This window comes from Macaca fascicularis, chromosome 5 (assembly GCF_037993035.2).
Source record: "Macaca fascicularis isolate 582-1 chromosome 5, T2T-MFA8v1.1".
NCBI classification, from domain to species: Eukaryota; Metazoa; Chordata; class Mammalia; order Primates; family Cercopithecidae; genus Macaca; species Macaca fascicularis.
Window position 1 is genome coordinate 139,542,663 of NC_088379.1, and position 22,360 is coordinate 139,565,022.

Sequence of the window (22,360 nt, forward strand, 5' to 3'; positions counted from 1 at the left end):
CTTTGTGATGTATCTTTGCCTCTGGGCTATATCTCCCTTCTAGTTCTGTGCTATATAAAGTTTTCAGCAAATTTATATGATTTCTCATATAAATTTATATGATTTTTCAAATTTCTCATGTAAATTTATATGATTTCTCAAATTTATATGACATCTCATAGGATGCCATATGCTTCCACTGTATTGTTGATAGAGTCTTAAGCTAGAAGAATAATAATAATAACACCACCAACTAATATTTATGGTGGTGACATCTGTTAATTTGCTGAGTTAATTCTCAACATAAACTCTATGAAAGAGTTACTGTTATATTTTTCATTTCTACAACTGAGGAGAAAGAGTTACAGGACTGATAAGTAACTTGCTTCCAGTCATAGCTAAAAAGGAGCTGAGCACAATTCAGCCCCAGTTTATCTGGTGCCTAAACTGGACAACACTTACCTCTTGTACTTCCAGAGAGAAGGTTAACATTGCGCCTGGGTACATGTGAGTCACAGCTGAAGTAGCCAAGCCGTGCTGTGCTAAAATGCAAGGAGCAGAAAGTTGAGGTGGACTGTGAGCCTGTGGAAGTTTCCCAGGGCCACTGGAAGTCGTCCTGCCATTCTAAAGCTGTGAGCCTGACATGGGAGGGGCAGCCTTAAATATGGCTTTGGGTCATTCTCCCATTGTCTTAATACATACTGCCTGGCTGCATTCTATCCCTATGAATCTCTGTAACAAAATTTTGGGTGGTCACCCACTTAGGATTGTCTTCGAAACCTGCTTCCCTTTAAAGTCAGCCTTTAAAGTATCTCCTTGCTCTTGCATCTCTAAAAGTAGCCAAGCAGCAGCCTGAATGCTTGTTGCTTAGATATTTCTTCTGTCAGATATCCTGGTTCATCATTTTTAAGTTCTTCCTTATATAAAGCCCTAGGGAATGGACACAATGCAGCCAACTTCCTTGCAACTGTGTAACGAGGCTGGTCTTCACTTAAGTATCCAATGCCTTGCTCTTCAATTCCATTTGAAACCTCATTAGAATTGCCTATACTGTCTCTATTTTTACCAACATACTGGTCACAAACACTTAAGTACTCTTTAAGGCATCCAGACTTTGCCTACACAGCTCTTCTTCTGAGCCCTCACCAGAATAGACCTTAATGCTCTGCTCAGGGAAATACAGTGATACAGTGTTTTTTTGTTTTTGTTTTTGTTTTTGTTTTGTTTTGTTTTGTTTTGTTTTTGACCTGTTCCTTGAAATTCTTCCAAGTCTCTTATTACCCAGTTCTAAAGCCACTTTCACATCTTTGGGTAATTGGCATAGCCATGTGAAAAGAAAATAAAAACTTGGGATCATAATTCACCATGCCAAAAGGAAACAATTAAGCTGAAAGCTGAGTCATGGCAGAAACTGCCTTTCCCTTTGTTCCTAAGCAGATAGCTACAGATAAAAGGTTAAGTATTTCCACAGGTAGCTACTCTATGTTCACCCTATCTTACGTAAAGTGCCAATTTTCTGACCCTAGAGGAACACTTACCTGTTCCTTTTCCTTTGCAACATGTGGATTACCATACCTTTCCTCTTTCCCATCCAGCCCACTCTTCCCTTTTAAATGTGGAAGCCTGTAAAATCGTATTTGGAGAAAGGCACAGACCTCCCTCTGCAGCATATCCTTAACCTTAGAAAAATAAACTTCTAAATTGATTGAGACCTGTCTCAGATACTTTGTGGTTTGCAGTAACAACCTCATTCTTTGTACAAGTTTTCTGTCTTAGTTAACTTTGTGATGCTTTAAGAGAATATCAAACATGGTTAATTTATTTTAAAAAATATGTATTTCTCACAGTTCTAGAGGCTGAAAAGTTCAACATCAAGCGGCCACATATAGTGAGGGCCTTCTTTGCTTCATAAAAAGGAGGAAGGCATCACATGGAAAGACATCATATACCCACCTCCAAATACTATCAACATATATCTTTAGAGATTGTTTCCTAAACACAAACTGGGGGGAACACATTCAAACCACGGCACAGAGCATACTGGTGTCAGTCATCTTTGGAGAGGTATCCAAAAATCACTTTTGGTTTTCCTAATTAAATGTAATAAGATAATTTTCAATTGTATGTGAGGTAAACACAGTATGTGAAACAGGAGCATTTTAGGAATTGAAAACTGAGTGGGAAGTTAGTACTTACCTATGACTTTGGTCAGGTAGAGCATGCACAGTGATTTCAATTCTCTTTGCTTAGCTATTACCCCTTCTTCTGGGAGCAGATTTCAATCCCTATGGCAACAAGGAGAGACAGTATGTGATACAGACTGGCTTGATCAAAATATCTCAAGTCCCTGATACTCAAGTGTTTTTCTCTGTGAATATTAACATATAATGGAGAAGTAAGATATCATTAAATTACATTATTATGAGGCTGCACCCTGGTAAAATGTTTCTGAACTCCTGCTGATATCAGCCAGGCATTGCCTTTATCTCTTTTCCTAAACTTGAATGTTTACCTTTAGCCACTTCCTATCCTTTATGTAAGTCCTTTTTGTTTGTTTGAATAATGTGTACGTTAGCAGAATCTTAATCTTTTTAAATTGTTTTTATTTTTGCAACCAAAGAACCTAAAGTAATAGCAAATTAGAGCAACATCCACAGCAATTTGAATTTAGAAATTTTAAATAAAAAATTCTACCAAGTAGTTTGTCAAATATTTATAAGGGCAAAATAATTCTCAGGTACACAGGTCTCACTGAAAGTTATTTTCTATTTCATAGAGAGATAAACAAAAATTTGATATGACTGATAATAGTCATTGTGTTGGAAAAATTTTTGATGATCAGCATTAAAAACAATTTAAAATATTGAAATAAGCATGCATAGTTTTAGAATTACAGTTATTAAACTAGTAAAAACTATTTTACTACTAACTCTCAATTTACCTGAAGAAGTAGTTGGAAGAATAAAGTGATTATTTTAATTGAACACACTACATGTCAAGATGAAGAGATTGCTAAAGTTGCATGATAGACAAATGGTAAGGTGCTGTTACTGTGTGTAGAGATTCCTTAATTGATAGTAAATAGTGTAAAGGCCTAGAACAGTTTCAGGGACACAATGGGTACTCAATAAATACTTGGTGATTTAATGTATGAATGAAGTAAATACAAATTAAGCCTTGGAAATCTTTCTCCAGTTAGATATGTTAGAAGTGGTCCCAGCTACTCGGGAGGCTGAGGCGGGAGAATGGCGTGAACCCAGGAGGCGGAGCTTGCAGTGAGCTGAGATCCGGCCACTGCACTCCAGCCTGGGCGACAGAGCGAGACTCCGTCTCAAAAAAAAAAAAAAAAAAAAAAAAAAAAAAAATATCTGAAATAAAATATGAACTTGATTTCTAAGGGAAATTAGATCAAAAGTAAATATAAATTTAGACGGGAAATTGTAGTATTGAGTAAATACTCATAGATCATTTAATAGAAACTAGATGCCTTAAAATGAAAGATTATATAATCCCTCCTATCTCAGACATTCCCTGAGAAAGTTACAATAGATTTCACATTATGAAGGAGTAAAAAACAACTGACAGACATATTGGAAATGTTCTATCTCAATGCCAGAACAAGAAAATGCAAATTAAGTCAATAATGAAATGTCATTTAAAATGCTTTTTAAAACAAAAGTCCCACATGTTGGTAATGATAAGACAACATTCTTTTGGAAAACATCTAAAATTTTAAGAATTACTTTTTTTTTTTTTCTATTATCTTTCCCTAGGCTTTCTCTTCCAGTGGCTAAGTGTAATTCATTCTGCCTTATGAAGTATTATTCCAATCTCCATTCTCCTCTACTGTCCACACACATCACTTTAACTTAGTGTAACATCTGTTATCTGAATTCCCACAATTACCTTATGTTTGTCCTTTAGCCTCCATTCTTATTCCACTTGCTACATTCATTAAGCCACAAAGTAATTTTGAGCATGTCACTTCTTTGCTTAAAACCATTGTACCAATATCCCCTTGCTCTCACTTAAGGTCAAACTGCTTAAAATGTTTTCAAAATCCTTTAGTTACTTTTCTGTTACCGTTCAATTACTCATTAAGTTAATTTTCCCTTAACTCCATCTCCTATTCCACGGTCCTCAAATCTAAGTTCCAGGCAGCTCCACCTTCTGTTTTCCCAGGTTCTTCCTTACATCTTTACGTGAGCCCATTTGTTCTTGCTGTAGAACATGCTTCCTGTAGCCCGATTAATTTTTAAGCATTCAGATATAAAACATAGTTTTAATATCAATCACTTCCTCCATCATCACAACCAGTTATCTTCTAGTCTATTGGCTTAGAAATCTATAATTATCCTATGACTGCAACCTTCATCACATATGGGCAGATGGCACCTACCTCTTATTCTTGAAATTTTGCTCACTTTGATGTCTGCAGTACAATTACATTTGATGAATCAATCAATCAATCAATCAATCAATGAAAATTCATGAAATGTGGACTATTTGGCATAGTATTATCAACTGTAGGATACTTTCCAAAATATATAATTCTTACTATCAGAAAAGTGTACATAATTGTGTTTATAATGACATTATTTAAAATAAAGCAATATTAGAAATCATCTAAAGGTTCAAATACAGGGCATTATTTAAATAGCTTAGGATAGCAGTGGGTACTTACTGTTTGTCTGTTTACTTTAAAAATTAGTTCTCCTGGAACCCATCTCTCCTTCTTTCTTACCATTATGGTTTATAAGTAATGGGCTCCACTTCCTCTTGAGTAGTAGGCCCTGACTGGCTTAACCTAATCAGAATATTCCATTCTCCCAGAACCAATAATTGGTCCAGGGATTGACAAAGAAAAAACATTCAGAATCAATATAAATGAAAGATAATTGTTAAGGCTTCAAGAGAAGAAAATGTCTTTATTCTTTGCGAATAGAAAGTGGAATGTGATTATAGTTCAAAGATCTGTGGTCTGGTATGGGGGCATCAGTGTTTCATTTTTCATTAAACTTTTATTATGAAATAATTATAGGTTCATATTCAGTTTTAAGAAATAATACAGAAAAGGAGAGGTTCAACATGGCTGACTAGAGACATCCAACACTTGCCCTCTCCAGAAAGAAGAACCGAAATTATGAATAGATAATTACACTCTGAATAGAACATTTAGGAGAGAGCACTGGAGTTCACCAGAGAAGTCACACGAAACACCTGAGACACAGAAAGGGAAGGAAATGAGTGGCCAGTTCAGCCAAGATTGGCTGAGAGCCTGGAGAGCAAGTGAGAGACCCTAAGCAGTCCACATCCTCACCATGGAAAGACTCTGCTACCCACATGAATCCTGACACTAGCATGTGCAGTGATGTGGATTCCCTGCAAGGGCATTGCACTCAATCAGGAGCTCATGCTAAGACAAATACACCCTGGAGACCAAAGCAGCTGCAGCACAGCGCCATCATGAGAACACAGCCATCACTGAACTGCATTCTATCCTGGAAATCGCAGCCCCCATATCTCTACATTCCAGGCTACCCCACTGACATACCACAGTGCCCTCCCAGGGCACAGCATGAGCTGGACTCAAAGGTACTGCAATGTCCCCAATACCCTAATTTTCATGGAGTACCATTTCCATGGAAAAGATGGTGCAGCATACCAAGGAGGCAGCCTCCGGGACAAAGAAATCCAAAGTGTGTGCTTTACAGAGCGTGAGAGCTCCCTCTCTGGAACTCTGAGAAGTGACCTACTCCCCATCACTAGCACAGTCTGTGGCTCCAACTGAAATGTAGAATCCCTTCCTCCCTCATGCACACTACTACAGCAGTTGCTGCCATTAGGATCTCAGGTAGGCAAGCCTCAGAGCTCACTGTCTGGCGCTGAGGACATTGACCCTGCCCCCACTGCAAGAGTGGCCTCTATGCTCAGGCTGACACATAGAGAGTATGACCCTTTACCCCACTCTACACACCACCACAGCTGCAGCTGCTGGTGCTGCATTTAGGGGGCTGCCTGTCTGGGGCTGAGTGGTAACCACACCCCCACTGGCAGTGTAGCCTCCATACTCAGGCTTTCCCATGAAATACACTATACAGACAAATATAGGCTGAAAGTAAAGATGTGGGAAAAAATACTCCATAGAAACAGAAACCAAAAGCAAGCTGGAGTAACTATACTTATATCAGATTAAATAGGCTTTAAGTCAAAAATAGTAAAACAAGACAAAGAAGGTCATTATATGAAAACAAGGGGATCAATCCAACAAGAGGTTATAGCAATTCTAAATATACATGCACCCAACACTAGTGCACCCAGATTCATAAAGAAAATATTGCTAGATCTAAAGAGCGAGATAGACGCTAATACAATAATACTGGGGGACCACAACACCCCCACTTTCAGCATTAGACATATCATCTAGACAGAAAACCAACAAGTAAACATAGGATTTAAACTGGACCTTAAGACCAAATGAACGTAACAGATATTTACTGAACATTCTATCCAATAACTACAGAATATACATTCTTTCCATTGGCACATGGAACATTCTCCAGGGTAGTCTGCATGTTAGGTTACAAAACAAGTCTCAACAAAATTGCAAAAAGCAAAATTATATCAAGAATCATCTCAGACAACAATGGAGAAAACTAGAAATCAAAAAACAAAAGAAACTTTGGAAACTGTCCAAACAACGTAGTCCTGAAAAACCATTGGAACAATGAAGAAATTAAGATGGAAAACAAAAAAATGTCTTGAAAAAAATTAAAATGGTAACACAATTTACCAAAACCTGTGGGATGCAGCAAATGCAGTGCTAAGAGGGAATTTTATAACAATAAACGCCTACATCAAAGAAACAGGAAAAATAAATCAAATAGGCTATCTAATCATGCACCTCAAGAACTAGAAAAGCCAGAAAAAACCATATCCAAAATTAACATAAAGTATATAATAAAGATGCAATAAGAACTAAACAAAATAGAAACTAAAAAAATAAATAAAAAGGATTTACTAAAACGAAAAGTTGTTTTTTGAAAAGAGGGATATAATTGATAAACTACCATGTAGGCTAATCAAGAAGAGAGAAGACCTAAATAAGCAAAATAAGAAATGAGCAAAGAGACATCATTAGTGATCATCAGAGACTATGATGAACAATTATATGTGAACAAAACAGAAAACCTAGAGGACATCAATAAATACCTGGAAATGTGCAACCAAGATTGAATCAGAAGAAATAGAAAATCTGAGCAGCCCAATAACAAGTGGTGAGAATGAATTAGTAATAAAAAAATTTCCCTGCAAAGAAAAGCCCCGGACTGGATGGAATCACTAGGAAATTCTACCACAGATATATATATATATATATATATATATATATATATATATATATATATATATATAATAATGCAAATCTTCCTCAAACTATTTCAAACAATCAGAAGAGGGAATTCTCCCTAATTCATTCTATGAAGAAAGCATTACCCTGATACAAAAACCAGAGAAAGATGCAACAACATAAAAAGAAATTTGAAGACCCATATCCCTGATAAACAGATGCAAAAATGTCCAAAAATACTAGCAAACCAAATCCAGCAGTGTATCAAAGAGATAATACACAATGATAAATTGTGATTAATACCAAGGATGCAAGGATGGTTTAATATGTGCAAATCATAAATATGGAACATTAAATCAACAGAATGCAGGACAAAAACCACATCATCATCTCCGTAGATACCAAGAAGGCATTTTGTAAAATTCTACACCCCTTCATAATAAAAATTTTCAACAAATGAAGCATAGAAGGAGCATATCTCAAAATAATAAAGATCATGTATGACACATCACAGCCAGCATTATAATGAATGAAGAAAAGTCGAAAGCATTTCCTCTATTACCTGAAACAAGAGAGGAATGCCCACTTTCACGACTCCTATTCAACATAGTACTGGAAGTCTTAGGCAGAGCAATCAGCCAAGAGAATGAAATAAAAAGCACCCACATTAAAAAAGAGAAAGTCAAAACATCCCTCTTTATAAACAATGTTATCTTATATTTAGAAAAAACAAAATCACCAAAAACTCTTAGAACTGATAAATTCAGCAAAGTTGCAAGATAGAAATCAACATACAAATATCAATGGTATTTCTATATGCCAACAGTGTAATAGCGGAAAAAAAAATCAAGGCAACAATCCTATTTACAATAGCCACAAAAATAAAATTTTTTTTAAAGCTAGAAATAAATTTAACCAAGGAAATAAAAGATCCTTACAAGAAAAACTGCAGCATTGATGAAAGAAACTGAAGATGATACAAGCAAATGGGAATCCATTTCATCCTCATGGATTGGAAGAATTAATATAACTAAAATATGTCTAAAAGAAAGAAATCTACACATTTAATACAATCTCTATTAAAATATTGATGCCATTATTCACAAAAATAGAAGAACAATATTTAAATTTGTATAGAACCAAGAAGGACCAGAATAGTGAAAACAATCCTGAGCATCACGTGACTTCAAAACATACTACAAGGCTACAGTAACCAAATACCATGATATTGGTATAAAAACAGACAGACAAATGGAACAGAGTAGAGAACCCAGAAAGAAAGCCACATATTCACAGTCAACAGCCAACTGATATCTGACAAAGCAGACAAGAGCATCCAATGGGAAAAGAAGGCCCTCTTCAATAAATGGTGCTGGGAAAACTGGATAACCACATACAGGAGAATGAAACTGGACCCGTATTACTCACCATATTCAAAAGTCAACTCAAAATGGATTAAAGGCTTAAATGTAAGTTCCAAAACCATAAAACTAATAGAAAAAAAAAGTATAATACTCTTCAGACCACTGGGCCAGGCAACATTTTATGGCTAAGACCTCTCAAGCATAGGCATCCAAATAAAACATAAACAAATGAAAATTTATATTCTGCACAACAAAATAATCACCAGAGTGAAGAGGTAACATATAGAATGGGAGAAAATATTTGCAAACTACTCATCCAACAGGGGACTAATGTCCAGAATATAGGAGGAACTCAAACAACTCAACAGTAAAAAATAAATAATCCCATTAAAAATAGGCAAAGGACATGAATAAACATTTCTCAAAAGAAGACATACAAATGGCCAACAGGTATATGAAAAAATGTTTGTCATCACTAATCCTCATAAAAATGGGAAGCAAAACCATAGTGAGATATCATCTCATCCCAGTTAGGATGGCTGTTATTAAAAGGACAAAGCAGCGGCCAGGCGCGGTGGCTGAAGTCCGTAATCTCAGCTCTTTGGGAAGCCGAGGTGGATGGATCATCTGAGGTCAGGAGTTCGAGACCAGCCTGACCAACATGGTGAAACCCCATCTCTACTAAAAATACAAAACTTAGCTGGGCGTGGTGGCATGCGACTGTAGTCCCAGCTACTCTGGAGGCTGAGACAGGAGAATCGCTTGAAACTGGGAGGTGGAAGTTGCAGTGAGCCGAGATTGTGCCACTGCACTCCAGCGTGGGCGACAGAGTGAGACTCTGTCTCCAAAAAAACAAAAAAAAAAGACAAAGCATAACAGATATTGGAGAGGATGTAGAGAAAAGAGAACTCATACACTTACGCTATTGGTGAAAATGTAAATTAGTATAACTACTCGAAAACAGAATGAAGATTACTCAAAAAAATAGAACTACCATATGATCCAAAAATCCTACTACTAGGTATTTACCCAAATGTAAAGAAATCCATGTATCAAAGTGATACCTGCAACATGCACTTGCATGTTTATTGCAGCACTACTCACAATACACAATAGCAATGATATGGAATCAAATTAAGTGTATGTCAATAAACAAATGAATAAAAAACAATGTGGTATATGTCCCATGAAATACTACTCAGACATAAAAAAGAATAAAATTATGTTATTTGAAATGATATGGATTATACTGAAGGCCATTATGTTAAGTGAAATAAGCCAGGCGTAGAAAAACATACGGCATGTTTTCACTCGTATGTGGCAGATAAAAACCTTTGATCACGCAAACATGGAGAATAGAATGATAGATACCAGAGATTGGGAAGCTGAGATGAAGAAAGATTGGTTAATGAATACAAACATAAAATAGCATAGAAGTAATAAGTTGTGATGTTTAATAGCAGACTGTGGTGACTAAGTAACAATATATATATATTTTATATTTCAAAGTAACTAGAAGAGAGGTCCTCAAATGATACCAACTTAAAGATATGATAAATATTCAAGGTGACATATACCTCACACACCCTAACTTGGTCATTACATATTTTATATATGAAACACAGTACCCCATAAAAATGTAACATATGTGTTAAAAAAGAAACAGTACAGATAGTTTCTACGTACTTGATACCTAATCTCCACCAATGATAAGATCTTGAAAAATTACAATACAGTGTCACAGCCAAGAGATTGACATTAATACAGTCAAGATATTGAGCAGCTCCATTATGAGGATACCTGACATTGTCCTTTTATAATCACTCCTATCTCTCTCTCACCCTAACCCTCTCTCCCTATCCCTGACCCCGGCAATCTTAAATGTGATCTCCATTTCTATAATTTTGTCATTTCAAAAGTGTAATATAAAGGTAATCATAAATTTTGTAACCTTTTCCACATGGTATAATTCTCTGAATATTCATCTCAGGTTCTGAGGGTATCAATAGTCTATATTTTTTAATTGCTATGTAGTATTCCATATTCCATACTATGGATGTATCACTGTTTAGGCATTTACCTGTTGAAGGGTTGGTTCCAGTTTTGGGCCTATTAAAACTAAAGCTACTATGAGAACTCATATACAGGTTTTTGAGTGAAGTAAATTTTCATTTCTCTGGCATTGATGACCAACAGTGCAATTGCTGGTTTGTATGTTTAGTTTTACATGATACTGTCAAATGGTTTTTCAGAGTGGCTATACCATTTTACATTTCTACCAGCAATGTGGTAATAATCCCACCATTGATTATACATATAGTAATTCTATTACAGCAGATTTTTTTAAAAATGGATTATATTTTATAACTCTATGGTGGTATTATTAAGAGATGCTCAATGGTTAGGTGATGATTTCAAATAACATTTAATTATTTTAGAGTGCCTAAACAGGATTTTAAATAACTAATTAATCATAAATTCCCAGGAAAAAAATCCAATACTTAACCATTAAAGTAAATTTTCTAAGACTACAATTTCTAACTAGCGTGTCGGAACAGACTGCTGGGTCACAGGCAGCGGGCTGAAAAGGAAGAGGAGTCCCAGAGGCATCCTGCTGCTGGTGTTTCCCCTTCTGCTGTAGGACAATGGAAAGACCTATGGGTAGAGGTATTTGGGGGACTGGGTGAACTGGCTACTGACTAAAAGAAACAGGAATATTTTAATATGTTAATAAACCAAGCACCTGTAAAAAAAAAAAAAAATCAGGCTGAATGTGTATCAGCCTATTTACAAGTGTGCTGAGATACTGGCCTTGCAGTGCTTGGGCTGGTCAAGTGGAGACTGAGTAACCAGTTGCCTCATTTGGCTAGGACTCTGGGCCATTCTCCTCTAGCCACAAACAGCCTAGGTCAGGTCACCTCACTAGGCCACAGAAATGTCATTTTCTATGTCTCTTTTGATGTCATAATCTATGAAGCACTTTTCTAAGTCAGAGATGTGCCACTCACCTCTTGATTTCTATTATCTTAACAATCATTTTTTCCACTAAATTGAGCAATATGATTTGTTTATTGTATTCATGCGTATTTGTGATGCCTTTCTTGACCATTAATAAAGTTAACTGAAGTACGACAGTTGAGGCAAGAAATTTCAATTTCAAAACTTGGCTCCATAATTTACTGTGTGAATGTGGAATACACTTTTAATTTCTTTATAGCCACAAGTTGCTTCATGATTAAAATGACAGGATAAGAAGAGAGATTCATCCAAGTAACAATTATTTGTTGAGGTTTTGTGAATCTTTAAAATAACCTGTATCTGTGAAATCAGAAACTTACACATTTGAAAAAGTTGGCTAAATAGCAAGTAGGCATTTGAAGACAATTTTCAAAACCTTATGTTAAAAAGTGTCTGTAGATGACATGGATTGTACTTGAGGATAGAAAAGTCAAGGAATGCAATTAATACAGTCAAGCAGATCTCCAGTTTACATTTAAGTTCAAACATGTAAATGGTTTAACCTGATAATACTCAATTTCCTTACAAACAAAGTAGATTGAAATAGCACATACCAGTTAGGCACACTGGCTTACACCTGCAACCCCACAACTTTGGGAGACAGAGGAGGGCAGATCAGTTGAGCTCAGGAGTTCAAGACCAGTTTGGGCAATATGAAACCCTGTCTCTACTATAAAAGCCAAAACAATAGCTGGGCATGGTGGCATGTGCCTGTGACCCCAGCTACTAGGGAGGTTAAGGTGGGAGGATTACTGGAGCCCAGGAAATTGAGTCAGTGATGAGCCGCGATTGCACCACTGCACTCTAGCCTGGGTGACAGAGCAACACCTTGTCTCAAGAAACAAAAACGAAAAACAAAAACAAAAATAAAACAGCATATACCTAGAAAGTTGCTGTAAATATGAAATAAGGTAATATATTTAGCACAATTTTTACAGCTCTTGGTACATAATTCTCACTAAATGTTTTTAGTATGTATTTGACTCTTGTGAAGATGGGATCATTCATATCCATGCAGGAATCTCCCCTGCCACTTTTGTTAGTCAAGAAAATGGCCAAATGAAAGCATAGTAAATGAAAATATCTCAACTATGTGGTAGACCTGAAGATATTAGGTGTCTTACCATGCCTCAATTCTAAACAACCTTCTAAATAGCCTGGAGTTTGTAGGAAGAGGCTAATTTAGCCTTCAATTTTGAATAGTTACATAAAAAAATAAACTAGCTTAGCCAGATTATATAAACTCTTAAAAGGAGATGTAATAGCTTAGAGTTATCACTTGACATATTTTATTACTCCTTTCCATTAGGTAATTACTCCATACTAATGTTAAAACTTGGGCTTATAAATGCTATTTATAAGACTATAAAGACTCTTTTTTCTTTCTGTAATCTCTTTCTTCTTTGTCTTGGCAGACAGTTCAGTCTCTCACTATGAAAAAGGGACAAAAATCAGCAATACATGATAAAATCAGACAAAAAATAGAATACTCTCTAAAATTAAATAAGATAATCTTAGTGTTAATTACTAATGATTACTCAAATTTTTCCTTAACATTCATCCAATGAGTACATTACCTAGCTTAAAATTTGTGTTTAAAAGAATTATATTTTGAAAACATCTATGTGTGTATATGAATGTGTGTGTATATATATGTTATATGTAGATTAGATAGGCTATGCCTAAACTTCACCAATACAATTTAGCCAAAAAGTGCTAAAGAGCATTTCTCATTTTATATTAATACCTAAGCTGTCAGAAAGTTCTACACCCCACACTACTACCATTGTCTTCTAGACTACATAAATTTGACTAAATTGACTTGCTGAGACCCTGTGCGGATATTTTTCAGAGTCTTCAAACTGAGGTGGGCATTTCTGAGATTCACAAAAAAAGAAAAAAGTACACATTTTAAGCTGCAACACTCACTAGCTATGTGATTTTGGGTAAGACGATCCCTCTGAGCCTCAACTTCTGCATTTTAGAAATACAGAATCAATTTACTGCATAAAATGTTATATATATATATAGCATTAGGTAACGTCAATCCCTCTGACACAGAACCTGCTGCGTAGTATACACTGGAGGTTTCTTTCTCCCCTTCAACTGATGAGAATACAAGTGAGTGACTCTATATCTAAGAAAAAGAGGCTTAGGTGCTTTTAATAGTGAATTCTATTTCTACCATGATTGTTGATTATAATCTGGATGGTAATTGAAAATCCTAACAATGGGCATCAACCACTTCTGAAGTGTGAGATGATTAAGGTCCTTAGTTTACATGTTTACTACACAATTATTTAACATTATAGATATATATGATTAAATTTGGGGTATCCACTGACATTAACCAAGTAAATAAAGACTGGTTTTAAGTAAACTGCTGATTTTTCCCTCAAAACTGAGAAATACCCTTAGCTCAGTTTCACATAGGTTGCCAAATTAACATGAATTTGCTGATTGAGCTACAGTGAATTTGTGAGCGCTGTCTAAGCAACTGCCACTCATTACATAGCACATAGTATCTTCTATTTTGGAGAATTCAGAAAATTTCAGAATTTCTACTTTTTAAATTGAGGATTAAAAAACTGCCACCTCACCAAAGTAGTACAGAATTTAGTATGTTATGACCTTTTGTGTTTATTAATTTAAATTACATAATTTTATTTTCAGGAGATCATGATCTTACAAAGTATACTTAGCCCCACAAAGAAAATCAAAAGACATCTTTATCTTTTCAGAAAAACACCCACTATCTGTAACTATGAGCAATTTATTTTGTATATCAATATTTTATTCTTTTCTGTTGCTGAATAGAATTTCATTATAGATGTACCATCATTTGTTTATTCATTCCCCAAGTGAGAGACACTTGGGAGTTTTGAGTTATAGATAATTATGAATAAAGATATTATGTACTTACAGCTATCTGTGTGAACATAGATTTCATTTCTCTTGGAAAGTACATAAAAATGGATTGCTGTAATGCTGTGAGTGAATGTTTAACTGTATAAAAACTTCCATAGCCTTTTTTTATAGTAGCTGTATTGTTTTCCTATGTTGATCAGTGATATATGACAGTTCCAGCTGTTCTGAATTTTTTTCCAACATTTAGCACTAAGTACTGTAAGTTTTTTTTCTACTCATTCTAATGACTATGTAGTGGTATTAGTATGGTTGCAATTTTGATTTCTCAAATGATTAATGATATTAAGCATCTCTTGATATGCTCATTAGCCATTTTCTCTGATGAACTGTCTGAACAAATTTTCTGACAATTATTTTATTTGTTTATTTTGTTCTTTTATTGTTGAGTTTTGACAGTTCTTTATATTTACAGATAGAAGTTATTTATCAGCTATGTAATTGCAAATATTTCTTCTCATCTCGTTTTTATATTTTAATCCTCTTAAAGTGTTTCATAGAACCAATTTTGATGATGCTTAATTCTTTAATTTTTATTTTATATACAGCATGAGTTAGATGCTTTATCTAAAAACAGTTTAACCCAATGTCACAAATAATTTTTACTACATTTTCCACTAAAAGCTTCATAACTTTCTATTCTAATATTAGGTATATAATCTTATTTGAATTAATTTTATATAAGGTTTAAAATATGAGTTGAGTTTAATTTTTTTGCCTATGAAAATCCAACTATTCCAGGGTAATTTCTTGAAAATACTATACTGTTTTTTTATTGAATTACTTTTGTCTCTTTGTCAAAAATCAGTTGTCAATGAATATGGATGAAGAAGGAAAGAAAGAAGGAAGGAAGGAAAGAAGGAAGGAAGGAAGGAAGGAAGGAAGGAAGGAAGGAAGGAAGGAAGGAAGGAGGGAGGGAAGGAAAAGAGGAAGGAAGAAAAAAAAGAAAAGAAAAAAAAATCAAAAGATCAGTGCTCACTCTTAGACAATACATGTAATTATGTATCTCCACTAGGATTTTTCCAAAAACAAGTTTAGTGTAGATTATTTTATACTCAGTAGATTATTTTTATACTCATGTCTTGCACATGTAGATAACTGAAGATAAATTGGGCAATCAAATTGTATTGTCTCTTACTTAACATCTCTATTTAAATAAAACACAAAACACACCTCTAGTGTTACAAAAATGTATTAAATTTCAATTTTACTTAAAGCTAGTAATGAGTGCATTACTTTAAAAATATCACACTTTATAAAAATCTCTTTTTAAAAGCACAAAAGATAAGTATGTCGTGTACTTTATATACCATCTTAGGTCTTTTTGGAATAATTTGTTTCTGAGCTTTGTCTCTTTGTTTAATCCCAGTTGAAAAACAAGGTAAATAAGGTTTGATTTTGTTCCTGGACCAAGTCTGGTTGGGAAGATAGAGGAGTAAATAAATGTTAAACTACAATCATTCATTCCGCAAATGATTATTAAGTAACTAGCCCTCTTACCCATTCCCAGAAAAAAAAGAAAAAAAAAAGGCAAAAATACAAAAATAACGGTTCTTATAAACCTTGTGTGGTAATGAAGAAAACAGACAATACAAGAATAACACAATAATATAAGATAATTAAATTGCATGTGAGGCATTGAAAATTACAATAGGAAAAAAATTGAATGGAATAAGGGTGTTCCAATTTATAAATGCTGCAATTTAAACTCTCTTGGTAAGATTTATTTGAAAAGAGATGATTTTAGCAAAGACTTGAAAAGCATGAGGTAGTTAGCTACATAGATATCTCAGGAGAGAGTATTCCAGGCAAAGAAAAGGCCAGTGCAAAATCCCTAAGGTATGTATGCATCTAATGAATATAATAAAAAAAAAATGTAGGGGTCAGGGTAACAGGAGCAGAATGAACAAGGGTGAAAAAAAAAGGAGATGAGATCATACAAAAACTTGTGGGCAATTGTAAGGCCTTTGGCATTGCATCTCCTGGGATTAAACTGGAACCCATCATAGAGTTCTAAGTAAAGATGTGGTGTGAACTAATGCCTGTTTTTAAATGGCTGCTGCATTGAAAGTAGACAACGGAGCAGTTCAAGGAGAAGGAGAGGTAAGTGATGTAGGCCCATATAGCCGCAAGAGCACAGAGAGCATGATTTTCAGCCTGGGTAAGTCAGGACAGCTTTCTGACAGAGGTTACCCTTGAGTTATCATGTACTATTAATAGAATTTTGGTGCATATCCTACCTAGGATAAGGTCAATGAGTCATTTGCCTTTAGTGGGTTTATAAAGAGTAAGAATTTGAGTTATCTCCACCCTAAAAATAATAAAAGAGATTAATACTAAGAGCTTGTAGCTTAATCTCCTCAAAGGCATCAGAAATTATAGACAAGAACTTTTTAATAATTTTTGTGAACATTATAACTTGTTAACTTTATTTCTTACTAAATTATGTGGAATCCTGGAATCAACTAATATCACACATGTTTCTTGTCTGTAGACAACAAACAAAATTCAGTGGCCGTCCTGTGCTTGTTTCTATATCTTATATAATTATACTTACGCTTTCCACCCAAAATCCCCTCAGCATGCATTTTGAAACTCCCTTTCTATTGCAAATAATTTCCTTATAAAAGCTTGTAACAGAAAATATCTCTCTATTCTTCATATTTGAGTCCTAGAAATCCCCTAAGCCCTCTTTGGTGGAGAGTACTTGTTCACCATGTCATTTGGAATTCCCATGTCAGGTGTTTATTGAGAAGAAGGAAAAGAGTCAGCATTACTTTTGTTACTTTGCATCACTTTCAAACCTTTTACCTCCCTCTTATGTACAAAGCCACTATGTTTTTGAAGCTTATCCCATCTAATCTAGTTTATTCCACTAATGTCTATTCAAATTATTTTCCATAATAATTGAGGTCCCGGACATCTGTCTTACTTTTTTTTTTCTTGAATTCTGTTACCATAATTGTTATGACTGTCGTTAACATTAATCACCAAGTATATCTGCCTTACCACTTTCTTTTTGACATGTTAGGATCACATGTGAGACTCCTCTGTTTTGATAAAAGCATTGTGAGCAGAAATGATCTATGTTACTTTCTAGCCAGATAGTTTAATTGCTGGTTTGAGATCCTCCAGAGTGCTTTTTTTTCCCTCTGGCATGACAAGAGGTAATACTTGTTGATAGTGTTTACTGCTTCAGTCAAGATCCCTAAATAGGGATGAAAAATAGAATACTTAAACAGACTAGTGAGAGGCTAGCAGCATGAGTGAAATATACACATTTGTTTTAACCCACTGAGATATGGATATGTTGATAATGTAGCATGAATTAGCCTACTCTGCCACTGAGTAACTTATACGTTGTTATAAAATTGAATTAACATATGTGTTATTGACTAATGGGTGGGCTGGTTTTGGTTGGAAACCGTTATCGTAAAGTGGAAGCATGACAATCCTTATTACAGTGGCAAAATAGTTGAATTCTCACCGCTATAAGACAAAATATATTTTATGAATTTAACAGATCTAGAAAAGAGATTGAAAAACTAAATTCTAGCAGTGTGTTTTGGCTGTAGTTGACAAATTACTATAAAAAAAGGATGAGCTCAGAAAATATTTGCATGGTTGAAAGCAGAAGGAAGAATAAAAATAATCCAGAAATTCAGAGACTTGTAGGATTGAAAGATGTAGCTGTTTCTTATCACCAACTTATAAAATACAAAACTAAGAAGGCCTTTAAGTGTAAGGGCTGATTAGAATACATCCTTGCTGTGAGATTCAAATGAATGTTATGGCTGCCACAACAGCTGGTAAGACATGTGAAAGAATTGAGGTACCATCCGGCACACTTCTCCCTTAGACAACATGGCCAAGTGAAAAGAAATTAGAAGTATAATTTCTTAGGTAACAGAGGCAGATTCTGTCAAGAAAGAGACATAGAAGAAAGGAATGTTTATCAATGGACTGTGAGTACGAGTATCAGCACCTCAAAAAGAATAGCTTTGAGAAATGTGTATTACTAAAAAAATCATGGTCCTGGATATGTGCTCTCCAAGGTGGTAGCCACCAACCACATGGGGCTATTGAGTGTGACATGTGGCTAATGCAATGAAAGAATTGAATTTTTAAAATTGTATTTTGATTAATTTAAATTAAAATCCTGAAGCATGTTAAATATTTTTTGTTAAACACAATTTTATTTTTTGGAAAGCCTTTTTCCACTGAAAATTTAGCATCATAATTGAGATATGCTTTACATGTAAAATATGCCCTGCACTTTGCAGACTTAGTAAAAAAAAAAAAAAAAAAAAAAAAAAAAGTAAAATATCTCATTCATGATCATTTTATATTGACTGTAAAATATAACATTTTACACATTTGAGTTAAATAACATAGATTAGGAAAATGAATTTTACCTATTTATTTTTTTAAATTTTTTAGTGGACTATTTTTAAATGGCTTAAGTGGTCTGCATTACGTTTTAGCAGATTGTACTGATGGGACTGAAAAACAGTTGTGACAATTTGGGACTTTAAATCCTCCTCGCACTCCTATACTTGTGCAGACTTGAAACAAGCTGAGACAACCAGATGCCCAACCTCCAGGAAGCCATATTATCTACGTTTCCTGTTTAAATATGGCAAAGTAAAAGAAGTGGGGGGGGAGGAACCTTCTCCAGAGAGCACCTTGAGAGCCATGAAAGCAATGGACCATGGAGCTCCTCTCAAGCAGGGATAATCCTCATCCCCAAGTAGTGGGCACTCATAATTTCTGCCCAAGGAGATTAATACAGAACATTTGTTGCTGTGTCTTCCATCACTCTTCTCTCTCAGTGTGTATTACTGATATTCTCTCCCTGCTCTTTCCCCATATATCAGATGGATGCAGTCAGAATACTTGTTATTTTGGTGCACAGAGCAAAATAAGCTATATTCAGACTGAAGTTAGAGACTGCTGAGCATAACCCCTGAGACAGAAACAATCACACATTATAGAACAATCCTGGGCTTTGAGCTTGATGCCCTGAGCAGGCAGAACCGGCTTCTCTCACTTGGAAAGTATCTCCTTATTTTCTAACTACAGGAAAGAAAGGAAGCTGAATATGTGGGGCACTGTAGTAGCCATTAAAGCTGTTCACCAAATATTTCCAGCTTTCTTTTTTCTTTGAATAATTGTGCTGTTGGATCTCTTATGTGGGGTGGAGCCATTTGAAAACTTGTGATTTATAAATTGAAGAGATTTGTGTCACTTCTGGGCTGAAACAATCCTCTCTTTTCCAGTAACCAACAATTTTGTTGTTGGTTCCTGCTTTGTTAGCCTGTGTACCTGAGTGGACATATGAATGGAGCTTCTCTGCTGAAGCATAATAGACAAAAACCATCGGCAAGAAATAAGCTAAGTTATTTTATGTCACTGAGATACAGGGACTGTTGGCAACCTTGGCTTATCCTAGGCTATCCTGACAGACATACTTGACATCTAATTAGATAACCCATTCAACAAACTGGTCTTCATTCAGAAAACCATTCTCATGACTCTACACTGCTCCGTTTTATAAACCATATTTGTTTTACTTCTGAAATCTTAAAATTCATCTATCCTTTCGCTAACCATTTTTTATTTTTGTAGAATCCCATGCTAAAAGGACATTTGTCCTTTGAATGTGATGAGATATTTAATCTTTTAACATATCCCTTTCTCTGAGATTCATAGCTTTGGTCTGTCACCTAAACATAGGAGTTTATGACTTCCTAAGCATGGGAATTTTGGCCTTCGTAAAACTCTATTTATATTGTTCACATGTCTGTCTGTTTTTCCCCTGAATGACAAATTGACCTTTACTTGAGCCCTGTGATTCTGGAAATCAGTAAATTCAAAGAACTCACCCCATCTATTTGTATTCCAGAAATGGCTTAAAGCAAGGAACTACCCTTCTCCATGTTACTTAAGTAAGACTCAAGGATGCTCCCGTTGTTTACCTATGAAATGGCCAAACACAGACCCCCCACCTCCCTGCTGCAAATTGCCAATCTTTGCCTCATCAATGATTAGTTGTACTATTTGGGCACACTGACCAATCTGGACAAAATACCTGCCTCCCTTGACTCAACCAAATTTAATTAAGCTTCTCTCCTTCCTCCAGCTTCCTGAACTTTGACACCCCTCAGCCCTTAGCCTGAGCTCATATTCAATTCCTCCTTAACAGCCCCTCCAGAGAATGGACTGACCTCAAGAAAAAACATTCCCTGATCAACTGTCTAATCATACGATCCTTCCTTTCACTTCCACTAACCCACTTCCTCTAGCCTTGTTTCACTCCTCCCTATTTAAAAAGCAAAACAAAACAACAACAAAAAAACCTTTCTGCCTTACCTTTGACATCCTCTCAGATCTCTTGGCCCTTGCATTGTTCCTATTACAACAATACTTCCCTGCTTTGTGAAATAATCTCTTTGAATAAAATCTTTCCTTATCTATGTTGAGATTTGTTTTTCAATTAACAACTTTATTTTATTATTGCTATTATTATTACGTATTATTATTATGTAATACAATTTTACAATTTTATTATATCTTTTGACAAACAACATTTCCACATTCTGCAGTGTGTTATTTCATGTTTCAAGGTAATCTGATCATTATTACTAAAAATAGAATAAAATTATAATGAAAAATTCAAATTCTTACACTCTCTATGCCATATCCCTACAGAGATTATGTGATATTAACCTTGGTCACCTCGGCAACTGCATTACTTTGGTTAGTGTGTTTTGTAATTCTATGATCCAGCTTTATTTTTCTTACCTTTCCTCGTTTTCACACAGTCTTATAACTCACTTTTCTGTAGAATTTCAATGTTTGTTTCCTCTGCTAGAAACATCACCCATGTGCTTGTGATTCCCCCTCTTTTTTTTTTAATTAAACTCTCAGTTTGGAAGTCAGTTTATTTGGGAAATCATTCTCAAACCCCTCATCCTGTTTGCAGTCCCCTCCTATGTGCTGCTTCCTTCCCAAATGCTTCTACCCTCGTTCGTCCTGTTTCATTAACGAATGACCCTTCCATCAAGGCACCATAATCCTGAATTGTAAACATCCCTTTTAATTTCTAGGTAAAATAATCATTTCTTTCAAGAAGGGGAAAAAAAAAACACTGAAACAGAATGCTGATAGTAGTGCAATTTACAAAGCTTGGGTTATTCAGTCTGGATTGCTATCATATAAGAAATATGGTAAAAATGTCCAGAATGGTTTGACATCATCAGTCTGGTCAACTCCACTGTGCCCGAATAATACAAGTTTAAGATAAGCCCTGTTTCTTATGGATCTATTCCTAATCTCCTGGAGACAATATAATTGCTTCCAATAACAATTTACACAAGCAGAAAAGTACAAATCTATATAAAGGAGAAAAAGCTCCTGAAGGCAATCACAGTTGAAAGATGTTACCTATTATCAGGCACACAATAAAGAAATGTTTTTTACATTATCATGCACAGCAGTTAGCACCCTATTGAACATATCTAAATGGCATCTTGATTTTAACTTTGAACAGAGAAGACCCATTGAAATATTTGATTCAAACAAGGGATCTCTTAACTCTAAAGGGATCTCTTAACTCTAAAGTGAATCCAAGCAATGCAGAACAATTTCAGTGCTTTTCTACAAACTTCTCTCTTTTTCAAATGAATTTTTTTTTCTTCTAGCAAACTTCTAGATGTTGACAGGC